Source organism: Acinonyx jubatus, chromosome B1 (genome assembly GCF_027475565.1).
Source record: "Acinonyx jubatus isolate Ajub_Pintada_27869175 chromosome B1, VMU_Ajub_asm_v1.0, whole genome shotgun sequence".
Taxonomy (NCBI): domain Eukaryota; kingdom Metazoa; phylum Chordata; class Mammalia; order Carnivora; family Felidae; genus Acinonyx; species Acinonyx jubatus.
This window is the reverse complement of record NC_069382.1, coordinates 157,652,506-157,675,798: the sequence shown is the minus strand read 5'-3', so window position 1 is coordinate 157,675,798 and position 23,293 is coordinate 157,652,506. Positions and strand designations below refer to the sequence as shown.

Below are 23,293 nucleotides of genomic sequence, written 5' to 3'. Positions count from 1 at the left end.
TAATTATTAAAAGTGTCTCCTTTTGCTCTCAAGAGAGTCTTTTTTAGGCATCATCTACTGAACTCCACTAAGAAAAATTTAATTCTTTTTGACTCCCCATCCTTACCTCATTTACATGCATACTTGCCCAAATTCCCAATATCATACTTTTGGCTAGGTGGTTATATTCAGAGTTAACATTATTATGACTCTGTAAATGCAATTCACAACTGAGCCATACAGCATACTACAATTACTTCCCCTTTCTAAATAATTTTCCCTGGAGTTAATAATTGTTTTATTGTTGACTTACTTTCCTATACACCTATCACCAATTCAGCCCCAAACTTTTTCCTGTCTAAATCTCCTAACATCTTCAAACACATTACACATTCTACCAACATAATCTCAAAGCTACTCTCGATATATTAGCTTTATTTTTCCACTCCTGAGTTCTTCATTTCTAATTTGTTTTTCTTTCACGTTTCATAAATTTAGCATCTCCCTTCCAACTTCTCTGAAACCATTAGGTAATAATTTTGTATTTGTTTCAGTTTTTACCTGCTGTAAATGGGGTAAATTTTACCTACCTGGTCTCCATTTCCCCTAACTTGGTAAGTTCTTTTGGCATGGTCTTTGGCTCTCACATAACAGGTTTTCCTATAATGCTTAGAGATCTCTAGGCACCAAATCATTTAAGGGTGGGGTCTAAAAAGATCACTGAAATTCTTTGTGATAGGTCTTACTGACCATGAACTTTAGCAGAGGTATCAGGTTGGAATATTTCTTTGGGGAAATTCTTTTAAGTCAGTATCTTCAGCTCTTTTCTCTTAGGCTGGTTACAATTTCCAGAGAAAAATCTACTAAACTACTGACTGAAAAATTATAAAAATCTGGTAGCCTACGTTCTTAATCCCTCTATTTTCAACATGGTACTCCCATTCTCAACCATGTTTGCTGCATCTCAATTTTATCCTTGCTAGAAAATAAATCTCTAGTCTTCAGCTAAGATAAGGAAGGGGTAGATGCTTGGTACTCCAAGGTCAATAAAAGGGTTTATGGAGTATAATCCCCTCTTAGACAGACTGGCAACATATCGGCCTCTTTTTACTTCCACTCGTATTTCTATTTGCAGAAGTAAAGAGCGCTGTCCATTCCTGACATTTTAGAGGCTCTATAATGCTGTTAAGTTTAGTCTCAGCATTCTCACAGCTGGCTCAGGGTTCTAGGGTCTGTAAGACAGATACCAGACTTTCTTTTGTTTTTCAGGCTCCAAATTTTTTTTGCATTTGTTTCCTGTCCCCTTCTGTTTGCTCTTGTGAAGTTAGGCCTTTTGTTTTAAAAGAAGAAAAAAAAAAAACCATCCCTTTACTTTAGCTTTAATGGAGTTTCAAGGGGAAAAAAAAAACAGGAATTTAATTGCATTTCTTTTGCCATCTTTAACTGGAAATTCCCCCATTTCCTCTTCATCAATTTTAATCAGGCTTTCACCCTCACCACTCCCACTGAGACTGTTCACTCTTATTAGAGGTTAAAGGACATTCATGCTGCCAAATGCAATAATGGTTGCTTTGGTCTACTCTCTATTTTACCTCATAGTAGCATATGATGTAACTAATCACTTCTACATTTATTAAATACTTTTCTCTTTTTGCCTTCTGCAACAGAACACTTTCCTGATTTCTCACTCATCTCACTGGTTGTTCCTTCTCCTCTAACACTGGCACGTCCCAAGGATAAATCCTTCTCAATCTATGTACACTTCCTATATAATTTCATCTAGACATATGCCTTTAAGTATTTCTCTGTGCCAATAACTCCCAAATCCACACCCTTAGACATGATTAACTTCAGAGTCTTATATCCAGCTACCTTTTTGATATTTCTACAGAATTTACAGGTGTCTAAAATATTATACAGCAAAACAGAACACTTGACTTTCTCTGTAAATTTGCTCCTTGCCAAGATTTCTTCTCGAACCTCAATTCCATATACTCTTCCCCTCGTTTATTATACTCCAGTCACATTTTCTCTTTCCGTTCCTCAAGCATTCTATGGTCATTTTGGTTTCACTGCTTGTAAATCTCCTCTTTCAGATCTTCACAAGGCTGGCACATTCCTGCCATTCATATCTTAACTGAAATGTTCTTCTTCAGTGAGGGCTTTCAAATATTTATGTCTTTCAATAATGAAAGCAGTCACCAGTCTCTGTAACACATTATTTATTTTAATTCTGTGCATTGAACTAACGACAAATGTTTCACTGGTTTATTTGTCCTCCCTCTCTTTAGAATGCAACCATAATGAGAGCAGGGACAGCTTCTGTCTTGTTTATCACTGCATTCTCAGTATCTAAAACAGTATCTAAATATAGTGGATACAATACATGTTTTGAAATAAAGTAATATAAATAGGAAAAATTTTTTAATAAAACATTCCTCAAATTAGTGTGTCAAAACAGTTTATGGAATAATTTATATATTTTGCTGGAAAAATGTCAATCCAAAGTATATTCTAAGATACAACCTTCATTACCTTTTGTGTTTTTTGGATCTTTTAAATTGCTTCTTCAGAAAACTATAGGTTCAATGTATTCTTCTATATGGCTGACCATCAGTCTCAGAATTCTGTTTAAACAACAAAAAAATTATTTATTAGATTTACTTAACTTACGGAAGTTTTCATGAAAAAGTTTTACATAAAATTTAGAACTTAAGTCACAAAAAGTGTACATAACAAATGTTAAACTCCACAAATTGTTTTAAAAAAAAATTAAAGCCTAAAAATAACAATTCTAGTACAGAAGTTAAAAGACAAAAGTATAAAAATAACTATAACTACAAAAATGGATTCATAAGATATACAATAAAAAGATGTAATTTGTGATGTTGATAACAAAATGTAGAAGGGAGAGAGACGTGAAAGAATAGATTTCTGAAGTGTTATCAGTTTAATACAGATTGTCAAAACTATAAGATGTTTTATATAAGACCCATGGTTAAGCAAAAAGAAAATACCTAGAGAAGAGACACAAAAGGAAAAGAGAAAGAAATCAAAACACAAAGGAAGACAACAGGAGGAACAAAGTGACAGAAAACTCTAAGACAGTCAAAAACAAATAAGAGAATGGACACAGTAAGTCTTCCGTATCAGTAATTACTTTAAATGTAGATGAACTAAAGTCAGCAATCAAAGACAGAGTCGATACATTTATCAGAAAAAGATCCAACCATTTGTTGTCTACGACAGACTCACTTTAGATTTAAGGACATACAGAAGATGAGAGTAAAGGTGAAAAGATATTCCGTGCAAATATAACCAAAAGAGAGCAGGAGTGGCCATACTTATATCAAACAAAATAGATTTTAAGTCAAAAACTAACAAGAGGCATAAAAGGATGTTATATAATGATGAAAGTGTCAGGTCATCAGGAAGATGTAACAATTACATATACATTCAACACCAGTGCACCCAAATATTTGAAGCAAACAAAGATGGAACTAAGGAAAGAAATAGATAGCAACACAGTAAGAGATTTCAATACTCCAGTATCAAGAAGGATAAAACATCCAGACAGAATATCAATACAAAACAGACAACTTGAATAACACTCCAGAGTAAATCAACTTGACAGACATACACAGAACATTCCACCCAAAAGCAAAAGAATACACATTCTTCTCAACTGTACATGGAATATTCTCCAGGACAGATCACATATTAGATCACAAAATAAGTCATAATAACTTAAGAAGACTAAAATCATACCAACTATCTTTTCTGCCCACAATGGAATAAACTTTGATAACACAAAGAAAACTGGAAAATTCAAATGTATGAAAATTAAACAATAAATGGATCAAAGAAGAAATCAAAAGGGAAATTAGAAAATACCTAGAACAAACAAAAACATAACATATCAAAACTTATGGGATGTAGCAAAAGCAATACTAGGAGAGAAGTTTATACGGTAAATACTACATTAAGAAAAGAAAAAAAAATCTCAAAAACAAACCCTAACTTTACACTGCAAGGAACCAGAAAAAGAAAAAAATAAGCCCAAAGTCAGCAGAAGGAAATAAAAATCTCAAATAGATGTAAACAGAGGATAGAGAAACAATAGGAAAAAAATATAAAAAGGAATTTTTAGAAAAGGTCAACAAAGTGAAAAACCTTTGACTAGACTAAGAAAAAAGGAGAGATAACTCAAAATCAGAAGTGAAAGAGGCAATACTACAACCGACACCACAGAAATACCAACAAGTTGGATAACCTAGGAGAAACAGATACAATTCTTAGAAATACATAACCTACCAAGACTGAATCATGAAGAAGTAGAAAATCTGAACACACCTATAACTAGTAAAGATAGTGAATCAGTAATCAAAAACCTTTCAACAACGAAAAGCCTAGGACCAAACAGATTCAATGGGGAATTCTACCAAATATGTAACGAAGAATTAGTTAACACCAATCTTTCTCAAACCCTTCCAAAAATTGAAGAGGGAACACACCCAAACTCATTTTATGAAGCCAACATCACCTTCACACCAAAGCCACACAGACCCCACAAGTAAAGAAAACTACAACATCCCTGATGAATACAAATACAAAATTCCTCAACAAAATAATAACAAACCAAATCCAAGAGTATATTAAAAGGATAATACAGCATGACCAAGTGGGATTTATCCCTGGGATGCAAGGTATGTTTCAACATACAAAAATCAATATGATATATAGCAAGTCTATAAAACAAAGCATAAAAATCACACAAATGTATCAATGAAGAACAATCATTTGACATAATTCAACACTGTTTCGAGACAAAAACACACAACAAACTAGGAACAGATAACAATTTTCTCAAAATAACAAAAGCCATATATGAAAAGTCCACAGCTAACATCATGGTCAACAGTGAAAAACTGAAAGCTTTCCCTTTAAGATGAGGAACAAGGTAATGATGCCCACTTTTATCACCTGTATTCGACATCATACTGCAAGTTCTATCTAGAGTAATTAGGCAAGGAAAAAAAAAGGCTTATATGGAAAGCCTTTATATGGAAAGTAGGAAGTAAAATTATCCCTGTTCACAGATGACATGATCTTACATGTAAAATAATACCCTAAAGATTCCACAAAAAAAGCACATCAGAACAAATGCCAAAGTTGCAGGACACAAAATTAATACACAAAAATCAGTGACATTTCAATGTAGTAAAAACAAATAATCTGAAAGGGAAATTGAAAAAAAGAAACAGGCTCTGAAAACATTTCCTGGGTATGAATTATAGCTCAGCCCCTTTATTAGCTACAGATCTTAGAATAGTCACTTCATCTCCACACATCATTTTTTCGGAGATAATAGTGATAGGTACACACAGTTGTTCTGAGAGTTAAATATGTTACATGTATGGGACAGTACACAGAAAACAGCAATTTTAAATGACTAGTATTCAAAAATAAATATGATTAGTATTAATAATATTATCAATTAGATGGAAAAGGATCAAAGAGACACAAGAAAGCCAAGAAGAATTAGCTGTCACTAAAATTAAAGGAAAAGAGTGTTTGAGAAGTTAAAAATGTCAATATTGCTGTGCAGACAAGACAATGACTCTAAAATGTCCATTTAATAACAAAGAGTTTGATACATTTGGTAAAGGAGGTATGAAACAGACACTGAACACTACTTTAAGAGTGAACTTGAAAACCTCCCCTTTTTTAAAAATATAATTTATTGTCAATTGGCTAATGTACGGTGTATACAGTGTGCTCTTGGTTTTGGGGGTAGATTCCTATGATTCACAGCTTACATACAACACCCAATACTCATCCCAACAAGTGTCCTCTTCAATGCCCATCACCCATTTTTCCTCTCTCCCCTGCCCTCCCATCAACCCTCAGTCTGTTCTCTGTATTTAAGAGTCTCTTTATAGTCTGTCTCCCTCCCTGTTTGTAATTATTTTTCCCCTTCCCTTCCCCCATGGTCTTCTGTTAAGTTTCTCAAGTTCCATCCACATTGCTGCAAATGGCATGATTTCATTCTTTCTCATTGCCAAGTAGTATTCCACTGTACATATAAACCATATCTTCTGCCAACATCTGTTGTTGCCTTATTAATGTTAGCCATTCTGACAGGTGTGAGGGGGTACCTCATTGTGGTTTTGATTTGTATTTCCCTGATGATGAGTGATGTTGAGCATGTTTTCATGTGTCTATTTGCCATCAAGATGTCTTCTTTAGAAACATGTCTATTCATGTCTTCTGCCCATTTCTTCACTGGATGATTATTTGTTTTTCAGGTGTTGAGTTTGGTCAGTTCTTTCATAGATTTTGGATACTAACCCTTTATACGATACATCATTTGCAAACATCTTTCCCCATTCCGTCGGTTGCCTTTTAGTTTTGTTGATCGTTTCCTTTGCAGTGCAGAAGCTTTTTATCTTGATGAGGTCTCAATAGTTCATTTTTGCTTTTAATTCCCTTGCCTCTGGAGACTTGTTGAGCAAGAAATTGTTGCGGCTGAGGTCAAAGAGGTCGTGGCCTGCTTTCTCCTCTAAGGTTTTGATGGTTTCCTGTCTCACATTGAGGTCTTTCATCCATTTTGAGTTTACTTTTGTGTATTCGGTAAGAAAGTGGTCTAGTTTCATTCTTCTGCATGTTGTTGTCCAATTCTCCCAGCACCATTTGCTAAAGAGACTGTCTTTTTCCCACTGGATGTTCTTTCCTGCTTTGTCAAAGATTAGTTGGCCATACATTTGTTGGTCCAATTCTGGGTTCTCTATTCTATTCCATTGGTCTATGTGTCTGTTTGTGTGCCAATGACCATACTGTCTTGATGATTACAGTTCTGTAGTAGAGGCTAAAGTCTGGGATTGTGATGCCTCCAGCTCTGGTTTTCTCTTTCAACATTACTTTGGCTATTCGGGGTCTTTTGTGGTTCCACACAAATTTTAGGACCGTTTCTTCTAGCTTTGAGAAGAATGCCAGTGCAATTTTGACTGGGATTGCATTAAATGTGTAGATTGCTTTGGGTAGTATTGACATTTTAACTACTCCAATCCTCTCCCTTCTCAGAACTCCTGTTGAACATATACAGTCTGTTGTACATTGCTTATCTATCATTATGATTATATCGCAATGTATTGCTTTGTATCTTCTTAACTAGGAGGGCATGCCAAAGCAGCACTTTCCAGAACCAAAGAGAGTTCCTTAAATACAAATTCCAGTCTCACTCTTAGAGCACAGAATGAGCTTGCAACTTTCTAAGATGTCTAAGTGACAACCATCTTGAAAGAAGTGTTTAGATATTCAGTTCCCACTGCTACTTCTTTATAATATATCTGTATACTTGGGGTGCCCAAGTGGCTCAGTCGGCTAAGCATCTGACCCTTGATTTCGGCTCAGGTCACGATCTCACGGTTCATGAGTTCTAGCCCCACACTGGGCTCTGTGCTAACAGCTCGGAGCCTGCTTGGGATTCTCTCTCCCCCCACTCTGCCCCTACCCTGCTCATGCTCGCTCTCTGTCAAGATAAATAAATAAACTTAAAAAAAATAAAATGATTGGGGTGCCTGGGTGGCTCAGTCAGTTAAGCGTCCAACTTCGGCTCAGGTCATGATCTCACAGTTCGTGAGTTCGTGCCATGCATTGGGCTCTGTGCTGACAGCTGAGAGCCTGGAGCCTGCTTCAGATTCTGTGCCTCCCTGTCTCTATGCCCCTCTCCCTGCTTTGCACTCTCAAAAATAAACAAACATTTTTTAAAAATTTTAATAAAAATAATAAAATAAAACGATTAACTTAGGAACCTGGGTTTAAAAACGGAAACTACAATAAATCTTTTTCTAACCTAATAACCTATTGACCCACTGACCTAATTTGGAATTTAGGTGCGTTAAATCTGATATCACAAATATTCTGGGACTGATGGGTCTATTAACATTAATTAAAAGTAGCACTGAAATTTAATTGACTGGTATATAAAAACCCAAGCATCGGGGCGCCTGGGTGGCGCAGTCAGTTAAGTGTCCGACCTCAGCCAGGTCACGATCTCGTGGTCCGTGAGTTCGAGCCCCGCGTCGGGCTCTGGGCTGATGGCTCAGAGCCTGGAGCCTGTTTCCGATTCTGTGTCTCCCTCTCTCTCTGCCCCTCCCCCGTTCATGCTCTGTCTCTCTCTGTCCCAAAAAAAAATAAATAAAAAAACGTTGAAAAAAAAAAAAAAACCCAAGCATCAATCCTTAACTATGTTTATCACCATTTATGAAAAATTCTAACTTGTTTCTGCATAGTACTCAATGTTTGTATTATAGTTAAAAAGATAATTATTCCCAAAAGAACAATTTTAACTTGCAAATATTTAAATACTTTTTAAATTATTTGTTTAATGTAGGAGTAAAGATGAAATTAAACAGTTCTCAACTTATTCAATACTAAATGGGAACATCAGCCTACCTCTACAATGGATGTAAAATATTAGCAAGATGAAAAATATCCTTGACTCTATATAAAGCAGTTTCCAAGACCAATTTAAACTGAAAATTGACAGTAAGAACCAGAAACACACCCCAAACTTTCATGAACAGACAAGATTCTGGCTCAACACAAACAACAAATGATACCAGAGCTCTCATCTTTCAAATGTCTAAATGTGACATTTTTCTGAAACCTCATTAAATAAAAAGGAAAAGTTAGCACAACTTTCTTAGTAGGACACAAGACTATTCCAATGATTCAACTAATGTATTTCTTCAAATAATGTCTGAGCTCCCTATTCATGTGATGGACTGGTCTCATCCACAGAATATACAAGCACCATATTCCTTTTTCAGAGATGAGTCTGAGGCTAGAGCCTGTCCCTAGCTTCCACTAAGTCCCACAGATGATCTGAAGGTACAGAGCCAAAGCCTGAGTCTCAGAGTGAACTACACACTGAAGGAGATACCATTACCCTGAAACTACATCAACTCTGCACCAGGCCTCTTTACTAGGATCAGCAGAAAGAAAGAGGGGGCCCTTTGGCCACTAAAAGGAGCATGCCCTAATCCCTTGAGCCTGTAAATATGTTACCTTACATGGCAAAAAGGGACTTTGCAGATGTGATTAAGGTTAAAGATCTTGATGGAGAGATTATCCTGAATTATCTGTGGGTATAGTGCAATCATGTGAGTCTTTAAAAGCAGAGGACCTTTCAGACACATGCACCCCATGCTTACTGCAGCATTATTTACAATAGCCAAATTATGGAAGCAGCACAAGTGTCCATTGATAGATGAATGGATAAAGATATAGGGCACCTGGGTGGCTCAGTCGGTTGAGCATCTGATTCTTGATTTTGGCTCAGGTAGTGATCCCAGGGACGTAGGATCGAGCCCTGCTCGGGATTCTCTCGCTCTCCCTCTGACCCTCTCCCCTGCTCTCTCTCTTTAAAATAAAAACATTAAAAACAAGATGTTATATATATGTATACACACATACATACACACACACACATACATACACACACTGGAATATTCTTCAGCCATAAAAAAGAATAAAATCTTGCCACTTGCAGCAACATGGATGGAGCTAGAAAATATAATGCTAAGCAAAGTAAGTCAGTCAGAGAAAGACAAATACCACATGATTTCACTCATATGTGGTATTTAAGAAACAAAATAAATGAGCAAAGGTGGGGGGAGGGAGGGAGGGAGAGAGAGACCAAGAAACAGACTTAATTATAGAGAACTGATGGTTACCAGAGGGGAGGTTGGTGGGGGGATGGGTTAAATAGGTGACGGGGATTAAGGAGGGTACTTGTGAAGAGCACTGGGTGATGTATGGAAGTGTTGAGTCACTATATTATATACCTAAAACTAATATAACATTGTATGTTAACTATGCTGGAAATAAAATTGAAAAAATTTTTAAAAAGCAGAGGACCTTTCAGCTGTGGTCAGAGAGAAATTATGAGACAGGAGAAGGACCAGAAAGATGCAATGTTGCTGGTTTTGAAGGTGGAGGAAAAGGGCCATAAGACAAGGAATGTGAGGTATCAAGAAGCTTGAAAACACAAGGAAACAGATTCTCCCCTGAAAGGAGAGAAAGGAATTTTCCAGAATGGAATGCACCCCTGCTGACACCTTGATTTTATTAGTCCAGTGAGACCTATTGTGGAACCACTGGGCTGCAGGACTGTAAAATAATAGATTTTTATTGTTTTAAGACTTTAAGTGGTAATTTGTACGACAGCAACAGAATTTAATACAAGTCCAAATATCTCTGGCTGCTCTTGGTAAGTTTGCCTTTCTCAAACCTTCTCTCCCTCAATATTTACAATAACCTGCCTAGGAAACAATCAAGATTAATCTCACTATGTCCTACTTTCCTTTTATATCAGTCACCAGGAAAGGCCCAAACCCTCCACATCACAACCCTCCCCCCATTACCTGGATTCTTGTCCTCATTACTCTTTATATCCCCTCATTGATCCCTTTGTCCTTCCTTTCCCAATTTCCAAACTCCTTTAACTGTTCTCTGGAACTCATGATATCATGAGCAAAATCTCCTATTGCCTCCATACCGCTGTTGCACCTCTTCACCTTCCTTGTACCAACTGAAGCCCCACTCTCCTCTCGGAGCTCTGCTCTAACTCCAGTCCTTTCGAATGACAGCTGTTTTCCTCTCCCATGTCACAGATGACTAGGTCTTGGTGGTGAGGTGGACCTCCTTGTTCCTCACTGTCATTCCTGAATTACTCCCCTTTCTCCCCCCTCCCTGAAATCCCCAGCTTCAGATCTCATGCCTCCAGACAATGTCAGAAACTACCCTCTCCATGTTGTAACCATTCAAAAACTCCCAGAGCAAGCCCTCTCATTCCCTTGGGGTTATTACTCTCTCCAATACCTCTTCTGTCATTGTTTTTGCATTTTAATATCTGTAACAACTATCCGCCCAACATCTTGGCCTTTACTTCCTCTCTTCCAACAATCCTGTGCACCATCCTACCTCCCACTCATTCCCTGGAATTATTCTAGAACTCACCATTGGAAACAATCACATGCCTCTCCATATTCTCAATTCCAAACACCTGATCCTTCTATATAGCTCACACAAACTGAGATAGCACGTGACCCGCCTGATTCAAAACCACAAAAAACACATTTTTTAAAATAGGCAGTATAGCTTTAATTTATTTGTGCCTATGTCTTTTTTTCCCCAACTTGTCCTAGCCTCCTAATCTTTGCTGGGCTCTCACAGTTTCTCATCCCAGAAAAGGCAGAAAGGAGAAAAGCAAGTTTATCTGAGATGGTCAGGGAATATCTGAGAGACAGAAATGCTTAATTCTTTTTCAAGTGTTGTCTAAACACCATGCCTTCCTTTTTGCCATTAAATCCTTCGTGCACTTATAATATGAATAAGCCACTCCATGAGCCATTCTGTGGTGAAATGCAATGATTGCTCACAACTCTATATAGCCCAAGTCATGCTGATAAAACTTTTTGTAATTCCAACTTAACAGCATTTACTTCTACAGGCACAAACAATACAAATATTAAAGGACATGTGAAGGAGAAACCAAGGCTTCTGAAGGTCACTTTTCCTTTTCAGCTTCATTCTATTTCTCTGGCCTCATCCTCCCATTCCACCCTCACTGTACACACACTCCCTGTTCTCTAGCCACAATGAACTTCTTGCCATTCCTATGAGGTAGCAAACAAAGACTCCCAGGTACACAAAAGTCCATTCATCAACGTCCAACATATTATCAACACGAATGACTTAATAAACTAGAATTCACATTCATAGGAAATCACATTGTCATTCACATCAGGATTCAATTAATCAATATGTAAAATTCATGCTGTTAGTGAAAAACTAAATAGATGTGCTATGTGTTAGTTTCCTATGGCTTCTAGAGCACATTACCACAAACTTAATGGAATGAAAAAACATAAATATACTCTCTCCCAGTTCTAGAGATCTGAGCCTAATACAGGTCTCACTATGCTAAACTCGAAGTGTGAGTAGGACTGTGTTCCTTTCTGGAAACTTTAGCGAAAAATCTGTTTCCTTGCCTTTTCAACCTTCTCAAGGCTGCTCATATTCCTTGGCTCAAGGCTCCCCACCTCAATCTTCAAAGCCAGCAGCAGGCCATGTTCTTCTTCTGCTGCCATTTCTTTTGCCTCCCTTTCCCACCCTTATAAATACCCTTGTGATTGATGACATTGGGCCCACCCAGATAATACAAGATAATCTTTCCAACTGTAATTTCTCTTTGTCACATTAACCTAACATAGTCACAGGTTCTGGGAATCAGGACATGGACATCTTTGAAGAACCGTTATTCTGCCTACCACATTTCATGACCCAAGAAGTCTCTCTTTGGTGAAAACAAAATTAAGTATCTTTGGGGAAGATAAGACATTAAAGAACAACAGGTACAAGACTACACAACCATGTCAGGAAGTTTGGAACTTTTTCTTTGTTTTTGTATTATATTATTAAAGTAGCTATCTTTTCCCTTCAGGTTTCCTCAAGGGAACTAAAAAATAATGTGGATGATAATTCCTGCTCCAGGAGTTCAACTGCAACTTTCAAGTCTAACTTTATTGCTATATGGCAGCAACAGGTTCTATGTCTGGTTTTCTGAATGGCAAAAGGTAATGTCCAAATGAACATGAAAGCATACTTTTCCCTTTTGGACAACTATTTAATGTGCTATACCATATATTAAAAAAAGCATAATTTATAAGTGTCAAACAGGTGTCCAAAGAAGATTAATTAAATCCCAGCCTTTGTGGATTGGCCTATTTTAAAAAGATAAGTGTATGAAAATTTCTGAGTTGGATCTGAGGGTAGAGGGAGAGGAAGCAGGAGAGAGAGGGAGGAGGAGGGGGAGGGGAAAGGGAGAGAGGAAATGAATGCATAAATTTTATCAACCTAGAGGAAGTATAGAATTTCATTAGTGCTAAAAATCTCCAGGAACCTGTTAGGAAATTTGATTTTTTTTAAATTTTGTTTTAATGTTTATTCACTTTTGAGGGAAAGAGAGAAAGCAAGTAAGCGAGCATGAGCAGAGGAGGGGCAGAGAGAGAGAGGGAAACGTAGAATCTGAACCAGGCTCCAGGATCTGAGCTGTCAGCACAGAGCCCCATACGGGGCTCGAACTTACAAACCGTGAGATCATGAGCTGAGCCAAAGTCAGACACTTAACCAACTGAGCCACCCAGGCGCCCCAGGAAATTTGATTAAGTAATATTATGAAAATACCAGCTCATGAGATATTTAAAAACTTAAAACCAATATATACAAATATGATAATGCTTTGACATATTATATGGCCACCAGAACCACGTAAAATGCCACTAAAAAGATACCAATTTTTAAAGCCACAAGTATTCCTCTAACTTTTTGCAGGATAATCACTTTATAAAACAGGCAGTTGTTTTGACCTATTAAAACTCGAGTAAACTGCCAGGTTGCTTTTGTGCAGCCAAGTAGGCCAAGCAAGTTCCCAACCATCTGAAAACTAGTTCAAATATCTTTAGATGCATCCTGAACCACAAATTATTCAGAAAATTACCATACGGTATTTCTTCTTCACTAAAATAATCATTATACCTACATTTCAAGATAAACTTACTCTTTTTACATTGTAAGATTTTTCAGTATGAATCATATTTGCTATCCATTTCTACTTATCTCTCTATCCCTATTTACTTTCAAAGCTTTGAAATAAATATACATGGGTCTCTTAGTTGACTATTACTGTTTTTTAAACTTGCTTAAACTGATTTAAACTAGTTGCTGGATCCTCCCCTGAAATGAGAAGGTCTTAAAAAATGGTAGGCCGAGACCCTATCTGAATCTATGGAGTAGCAAGGGAGACGGGGCTCACACTGCAGACACATCTTTGTAGAATGCAAGCAGGAGTAATTAAGGATAAGAGAGGACGTATGAATCACAGCCAGAAGGCCTATGACCAGGTTTCATAAGGTGCAACTTGGCCTTGACAAGTATTATAGAACAGAGACACACCCTTGATACAGAAGACAGAGGATGTGAGATTTCTATGGATTTATCTTTATGTCTGCTATTGAGCCAGTAAATTCGTACTTCATATATTGTATTTTTCAGTTCTGAAATTTCCATTTGATTCCTTTACATGGTTTCTGGTTTTCAGAGGAGAACGATGCTTCCATTCATTTCAAGAGTGTTCACTTTTACCTCAAGGAGTACAGATAGAAAAAGACTTTAAAGCAACCGTTACAATAATTCCATCATCTGGCTCATCTCAGGTTTGGCATGTTTATTGTCTTTTCCCTTAAAAAGTGATCAGATTGCCCAGTTTCTTTGTATGTCAAGTAATTTTGGATAATATCTTAGATATAACTTATATCTTAGATACTAGGTTATGAAACTCAAGATTCTATTAACCTCTTCTGGATAACTCAATTTATGTAAGTTTAAACTGCAAGTTCTGAAATTGCTTCTGTGGGTGGCAGTTCGAATGTCAGTTCAGTTTTTAAAGCCTTTATTTTTACTATGTTACTTGGGTTTATCCTCTGCAAGCATCACTCAGAGGCAAGTCTGGATCTGAACGGAGGTTTATATCACAGTTCAGTTCTCTAAGTCTTTGCTGTCTTTCTTTGGGTCTGTTCTGTGCATGTGTAGCTCATGAGTGAGGTGGGATGTTTATGGGTTCACACTCACAATTAGGAAATCTCCTCTCAGTTCTCTTCTCCCTGAGATTTCCCCAGCATGCTCGTTTCCAGAAGTCTCTTTCCCAACTCCTCTGGCCAGAGAAATTATTTTCTCTCAGAGTTTTAAGTGTTTGTGCCACCATGGCAGTGCAATTTACTGAGTAGAAACAGTCTCAGGGCAGGCTTGAGAGAGAAAAAAGGAAAAAAAAGGGGGGGACCCCCTTTTCCTTATCCTCTGGCTAGAAATAGGGGCTTCTCTTGAAGTTTCTGCTAACTGCTACACCCACTGTGCAGCTCCACAGTGGAGCCCACCATTTCATCAAAGCTGGATCGTGGAACAAGAAAAATGATAAATTCACAATTATTCAGGCAACTCTTCAAATTATGACTTCCCTTCTCAATTTGCCAATGATTAATTTTCAGTCATTGGACAGTTGGTTTTTGTATTAAGAGTTTTGAGGTCTAATCAGTCAGAGAATTAGGCTTACTCCATCTTGGTCTACCTACTGTATTATATCTATGTCCCAACAGACTTTTCACCTACTGGCTTTAGTAGTCATTGACTGATCATTATCTAGATCCACTATTTCATTAGGAATTGCATTGTGGTGATTTTCTAATCCTATTATTTTCTCAGCATTTCTTATCAGCTGGGATTATTCCATAAAGTAAACTTTTCCTCTGAACTATTTGGTTATCCTGGAATATAATCTGTGCAGAAAAACATTAAATGATTGATTCTTTAATTTACAAATGATTTTCAGAGTAATGACCTGGTGCCTATGAGATTTTTTTTTTTAACGTGTATTTATTTTTGAGACAGAGAGAGACAGAGCATGAACAGGGGAGGGGCAGAGAGAGAGGGAGACACAGAATCGGAAACAGGCTCCAGGCTCTGAGCTGTCAGCAGAGAGCCCGACGCAGGGCTCGAACTCACGGACCGTGAGATCATGACCTGAGCCGAAGTCGGACGCTTAACCGACCAAGCCACCCAGGCGCCCCGAGAATTTTGTTTTTAATATTATGATGAACTTCTGGAATCTTATATCTGTGTTTCAATCTACTGTAGTCATTATATTTTTTAAATCTATTTTTATGAAAAATGTCAAATATACACAAAAGTAAAAAGAATAATGTAAATAACCAACATATCACCCATTTAACAATTATCAAATCACAGTCAATCTGGTTACATCTAGTCTGCCCCTTCTCCGTTCCTCCCCACCCTCCCTTACATTATTAAAAGCAAATCCTCGGGGAGCCTGGGTGGCTCAGTCAGTTAAGCGTCCGACTCGGCTCAGGTCGTGATCTCGCGGTCCGTGAGTTCGAGCCCCGTGTCCAGCTCTGTACTGACAGCTCAGAGCCTGGAGCCTGTTTCAGATTCTGTGTCTCCCTCTCTCTGACCCTCCCCCGTTCATGCTCTGTCTCTCTCTGTCTCAAAAATAAATAAACGTTAAAAAAAATTTTTTTTAATAAATAAATAATAAAAGCAAATCCTCAAAACTGTGTCACTGCATCTTTAAACACTTAAGTACAAATCTATAAATTACAAGGACTATTAAAAAACCATAACCACAATATCATTATCATACCTTAAAAAGTTAAGAGATGTATAAAACTTCTATAAACAAAATTAAATTAAAAAAAAACAAAATTAGATTCTGAGAAAAATTTTAAAAGGCTTAAATATATAGAGGTACTACCACAGTAAAGGTATTGAAACTTTAATATTGAAAGATGTCCAATAGGGGGGCCTGGGTGGCGCAGTCGGTTAAGCGTCCGACTTCAACCAGGTCACGATCTCGTGGTCCGTGAGTTCGAGCCCCGCGTCAGGCTCTGGGCTGATGGCTCAGAGCCTGGAGCCTGTTTCCGATTCTGTGTCTCCCTCTCTCTCTGCCCCTCCCCCGTTCATGCTCTGTCTCTCTCTGTCCCAAAAATAAATAAACGTTGAAAAAAAATTAAAAAAAAAAACAAAAAGAAAGATGTCCAATACACATCCAAGTTGATCTGTAGATTTAATATTAAGCTAGTCAATAATATTAAATAACAAATAACACTAAACTTGCTTACTATTATTTTAAACTTGCTTATTATTAAGCAGGATATCTATTTATTCAGGAAACTGACAGGTTGAGTATAAAATTTTTATTGAAATTCAAAGGATCAAGAAAACCAAGGCAATTGTGAAAGCATAATTGGAGGATTTAAAGCTATAGTAATTAGAAGAGTATGGCACTCCACAACAACAGACCAATGGAACACAATGGAGTCCAAACATAGACCCACAAATAAACACTCACCTGAATTACAACAAAGGCTAGTATATTACAAAAGGGAAAGGACAGTCTTTTTGATGATTTTTGATAAAACGGGCTTCCATATAGAAAATAAAATGAACCATGAATCCTATCACATACCATGTATAAACTTAAACGTAAAAGTTAAAACAATCAAGCTTATAGAAGAAAACATACAAAAATACCTTCTTGGCTTTGGGCTAGGCAAAGATGTCTTAAAACACAAAAGGCACTAACCATAAAAGAACAGTTTGATAAAATTGACTATATTAAAATTAAGGGTCATGCAGTAAATATTTTTAGCTTTCTGGACCTAAGGTCTCTGATGCAACTACTGTACCTAATTCTACCACAAGAGCCATACACAATACATAAAAAAAGTGGCTGTGTTCCAATAAAGCTTTATTCACAGATGCTCAAATTTGAATTTCATATCATTTTCATGTCACAAAATAGTATTCTGTTGAGATTTTTCTTCCTCCAATCATTTAAAAATGTAAACGCTACTTAGCTCATGGGTCATACAAAAACAAGCAGCAGGCTAGACTTGATATTTTGCTGACTCCTGACGGGCTTGCTTGTAAGCTAGAGTTGCAGTGGGTGACTGGCCCTTCTTTACCTCAACCAACTAATTCTTTATTGCTCAACTTAAAATGTAACAGGAAATAACTTATTTTACTTTTTATTCATTTGTAAGTCACCCTGTTTATCTCAGAAGATGTTTTAATTCTTACTCCTGAGTAGTAACTTTGAAAAATTTCAAGAGTTTGTGAAAAGACAATACTTTACATCTGGATATTAATTATCTTACCAATGAATAACTTTTTACTCCTCAAAAAAATTAAAATTCTAAAGGTACCAAGGCAGGTAGCAGGTCATGCTTTAAATAGTTTTATAATACTCCATCTTATCTTGTCAGAACACTGCAAACCTCACTGCACCCAATAATTATGAGTTATGCAAAAAAAAAAAAAAAAAAAGCATGGCATACCTCTGAGCTCAAAATGAAGACTGAAGATACCTAGTGAAACTCACCAAGTTCTAAAGGTTCATCTAAGATGAATGTAGAATGTTCTGAAGAAATGTTAAACTGTGATAGAATCAGCTTCTAAGTTTCAGCAACTTTACAGGAAAAAATTAAAATAAAAATTCTGGAAAACAAGTAACAATGTCTCTAGTATTTTTTTCCCACCCATGTATACAGCATTAATTGGGGCCTCCTATGTGCCAGGAATCGAGGATGCAGCAATGAACATGTCAGATGCCATCAATCCCTATAGGGAGCTCACTATGTAGGGCAACTCCAAATGGGATGAAAGCCTTATGGGATGAAAGCCTTTAAGAATCATGATGTTGTGAGGAGAAAGCTGGGAGAAATACAAACCAGTCTGGTGGGAATTCACTAGGAATGGTCCCCTAAGGGTGGGGCATTAAATGCAAACATGAGTAGGATCTGGCCAAATAAAGCAAGGCAGGAGGAAGAGAAAGTGTTCCATCCAAAGGGAATAGCAAGTTCAAAAGGCCAGATATAAGAGAAAATGTGGCATTTGTGCCGAAGTAAAATAAGCCCACGTGGCTGGTCAGAGTAAGAAAAGAGATGAAAAGATCATTCTCTGAGACAAGATAGATACGGGAGGAAATTAAGAAGTGAAGAAATTTGCCTTGAGTCACAGAATCATACAGGCCTACAAGGCAGAACCTATTTTATTTTATTTTATTTTATTAATTTCAAAAAGGTATCATCAAAATGTGATAAATCAATCAAATGGAATTCCAAATGTTCAACTAACCCACAGGTTTCTTTCTCCCTCTCCTACTACTACTAAAAAGTAGTTGAAGCACAAGATACTTTATCCCCAAGCGGGATGGGTGTCCATCAAGTTTGAAGACATTGTAGAGTCACATATTCTTGGAGCAGAATTTTGAAAGTATTTATAATACCAGCTTTCACATTATTCTCATGCGTTGCTGGTGGGAGTATCAATTGGCACAAACTTACAGAGAACAATGTATCAATATCTTAACAAAACCATAAATGTCTTACCCTTTGGTCCAGCAATACAGTGGGTTATAAACATTTTAAAAATAAAACAGGATACAGAAAAAAAAAATTATAGTATAAGACACCTAGTTTTTGTAAGGGTATTTCTTGAAATTTTTGTTTCAGATCTGTTTCTGAGTATGTATATGTATGCATACACATATATACACATACATACACACACACACACACACACACACACACACGCTGGGTCATAAAATAAAATATGTTTATTATAGGCTATAGTCAGAGAAGTTTGAAAGCCATTGTTTCAAGCTCAAAAAGACAGCCTTAGACAAAGGTACAACCTGATACTTTGGGAAGGCAGGGTTCAATGCCAGGAAATGAAGAAGTAAAAGGAAAATAAAGCATATAAGGAGACAAAGTAAACACAAGCTAGTCCAATACCAAGCTATATAGATCCATGGGAAAACTTGGCATATTTGGAGTGAATGCAGAGGAGAAGAGGAAGAGAGAGAAGTTATCTGATCAAAAAAGTGACAGAAGAATCCAGCAAAGTTGTCCCAAAAGTATTAATTTTTAAACAGAATTCCAAATATTTGTTTTCCTCATAAGACATTATTTTCTTTGCTAACTTTTTAAAGGCAAATTTTAAATTATATATGTGGCTGACACTTGTGGTTCACATTATATTTCTATTGGACAATGCTGGTTTGGACCTGGAGCGCTATTTTCTCTTTGCATTCATCTGCTGATTTGTCAAAGAGACGTGAAGTATCTTCCATTGTCATGTTTCCTCTCTTCACCACTTTGGACAGAAATGAAAATTTCTGAATTCTCAACTGCATTCAGTGAAAACTAAAAGGGAACCTACAAACATGGTGTGTCTCCAAGGTTCCTTTATAACTTGTTGAAATATGATGCAATAACTTGGGTAATATAAAAAAATTAAAAACTGAAAAACTGGCACAACAGTGACAATCCCCCCCCCCCACCATATCCTATCATCCCATGTGATTCCATCATTCTTCTATTTTCATATCCTCTTTTCAGGGGAGATGGAAATAACTAATGAGTCATGAGGAAATAAAATATTTAAATGTAAATGAATACAAGATAGAATAAGTTTTATTCAATTTAAAAACAGTAAATTTTGCCTTTGTTCTTTGGAAGACCTCAAAGAAAGAATAACACTCTGGAAATACTAGTCCTTACAAATAGCTAAAAATGCTTTTAAAAAAAAAAGTATAATACTAAAGCCAATGGATATTAACAGTATGTACACTAAGGGCTAATCAAAAATTGGTAAATAAAAGAAAATTAATAATGCACTCTTCTTGCCTATCCTATCAAAATGTATCTCAAGGAAGGCAAAGAGACCTAGTTGATGAGAGTTAGTCCTTCCAAGAATTTCAGCTAATAAGAACAAAAGAAATGAATTACATAGATGGGCAATAATCATCAATAGATGTTAAAACCATTAGGAGAAAAAGTAATTGTGGATTTCACAATATATGACAATGTCACCATCTGTATGCACTAATCAAGCTTAGCATCTCCAAAAGTGAGAAAACCAGATATTATGTACCTCCTGATGTAACATGTAATACTCAGTACTATGTGTCAAATATTCTTGTTGAAAAAGAATCAAAATAGGATCAAACCTTTAGATCATATATTCTTAACTGGAACAATATCACACCCAAGAGGTAAAAAGATCTTAAACAGTAAGTTAAAACAGTTTCTTATCCTCCAAAGCACAACACTATGATCTGTCCCCTGGGTCTCAGGAAGTGGACAGACAATGAAGTAAAAAAATTTCTAAAAAGGCTCTTTAAGGGGACAATAATGAAAGAAAACAAAAAGATCAAACTTCTAGTTTACATTAAGACTGGAAGGGAATAAGTAAAATGACATCAGGAAAAAGCAATGAGACAAATCCAGAATGGGAAATATTCTATCGAACAACTGATCCAGTTCCTTCAACATGGAGGGGGGGGGAAGGTAACAGCAGGGGAAGTGGGGGTCCATCAATTTTTCTAAAATTTAAAAGGACTTAAAGCCTTCAGTTTTAGAAATATACTCAGAAATACTTACAGATCAATGACATGTGGGATATACTTCAAAACAATATTAGGAAAGGATGAGTAAGAGTATAGATGAAAAAAGTTATTAAAGTTATTAAAGCTGGGTGACAGATGGAAGTTCATTATTCTATTGTGTATACTGTTCTATAGTTTAAAATATTCCATTGAAACAAAATCATGAGTTACGTGAGAAAGATTCTGCTTAAGGAATTAGAGCAGAACTACAAACATACAATGGAAAACAGGAGCTAGAAAAACAATAAGTACACCAATTAAACCTGGAAGAACCAGATTATTTAGGGTACAGAAGAAAACTCAAAAACAAAACAAAATATCGAGACACTCCTGAAGAAACTGCATTGCATGAAACAAAACCAGGATGCTATATATTTAACAAACAGTAATACAGATTTCTACACCAAGAACTGTTATAAATGCTATACAAATACAAACTCCTTTATCACATCAAGTGACCTAAGATTATTAAGTGGTGGAGCTGGGATCTAAACCCACACAGTCTGGCATTCTGGTTCTATTGCATAAGCCTGGAACTACTATACCATGTTGCTTTTTGAAATGATACAAGCAGAAAATAAGCTACTGTAATATTAACAATGTACTTATAGACATTCACAGAAACATATAGTTGAAGGCATCTATCAGAATACATAATAAAAAAAAAAGAGAAAACATGAGAAGAGATAAATGACATAAAATCAATCCAAAAGCCAGCATTCTGCTGGTGGGCATTTCAAAATGGGAGAACATAGAAAAACCAAGAAATATTACCAAATCATAATAAAAGAACATTTCCCATACGGAAAGGAAGACACATGCACTTCAACCACAAAGGGCCTACCAACTTGAGAGTCCAGAAAGAAGAACAAAAAATAACTCATACCAAGACAAATAACTAGAAGAGTCCAAACTAGAAAGATAAGATACTAAAGCTTCCAAGCAGAGAAGGAAGGAGTGTAAGTCCCAGAGTAACATCAGACTTAGCATCTTGACCCAAACAAAACTGAGCAAAACCCTTAAGTTCTGATGGAAATTAATCTGAATCTAAATTTCTACACGCTGCCAAACTATCAAGCAATTATGAGCAGGCCAAAGCCATTTTCAGACAGCAAGAATTTGGAACCTTGTACACTGGGATTAATCATAAGCACCTTGTGTATTGAAGTTACTTTAGGACACATTCCAGCCAAAAGACAGAGAATGCCATAAAAGAGACATATGTGGAATCTAAGAAAGAGTAAATCTAACCCAGAAATGCAGGAACATCTCTGAATAGTAAGACATACAGGCTTCCAAACCTATCAAGACTGAAGCAGGAAGGAGGAGGGCTCTAAAAGGGGTGTCTCCAGGAAAACTAGAGATTCTACCCAACAAATAATATATATTATGATTCAAGTATGAAACATCTGAGGAAATGTAAAGGTATCTTTTTCTCCATCAAGGAAAAAGGCAATTAAAGACCATAATGGTGGAAGATGAACAATGTAAAGCAAACTAGTAAGAATATGAAGTCAGAATATAAAGCAAACTAGTAGTATGATTTTGAAAAAGTTACTAATTCTAAGATCAGCAACCTAACCTTGATATCAAATTTTTTTTAACTAAAAAAAAATTTTTTTTAACGTTTCTTTATTTTTAAGAGATGGACAGAGAGACAGAGTATGAGTGGGGAAGGGCAGGGAGAGGGAGACACAGAATCCAAAGCAGGCTCCAGGACCCGAGCTGTCAGCACAGAGCCCAATGTGGGGCTTGAACTCCTGAACCATGAGATCATAACCTGAGCCCAAGTCAGACACTTAACCAACTGAGCCACCCAGGCGCTCCTGATATCAAATATTTTATTTTTTGAGTTCCATTAGAATCATGACCTTGGACCCACTGAGAACAAAAAATAACCCTAGTTCAATGATTAACTGCAGCTTATTGTGTTTAGCTTTTAAAATCAACCTACTGACAAGCCTAAATATGTTAATTCTTGTTACAGAACAGAATGAGATTGTTCATCATACACCTACTCAAATATTAAGAAAAATAGGAATGGAAATGAAGGAGCAGAAGACACAAGATGGAGAAAAGGATAAAAGTCCTGGTGGTTTTTTTGTTTTTTTTTTTTTAATTTTAAGCAATCTCTACACTCTACATGGGCTCAAACTTACAACCCCAAAATTAAGAGTCACATGCCCTACCAAATGAGCCAGCCAGGCACCCCAAAAGTCCTAGTGT

General features: G+C 36.6%; 1 protein-coding gene across 6 annotated transcripts in view; it reads right to left on the bottom strand.

Annotated features, from left to right (window-relative positions):
• CLOCK (clock circadian regulator) overlaps positions 1-23,293 on the bottom strand; it is a 128,170-nt gene that overhangs the window by 84,325 nt on the left and 20,552 nt on the right. For 3 of the 6 annotated variants that reach the window (XM_027057016.2, XM_015068547.3, XM_027057023.2), the window contains exon 3: positions 2,515-2,606. The exons of 2 other annotated variants lie outside the window; for them this stretch is intronic. The gene's annotated coding sequence lies outside the window, so the exon portion shown is untranslated. Of the gene's footprint in view, positions 1-2,514; positions 2,607-10,866; positions 14,894-23,293 lie in introns of those variants that run through there. One more of the 6 variants, XM_053217346.1, reaches the window with a different exon arrangement.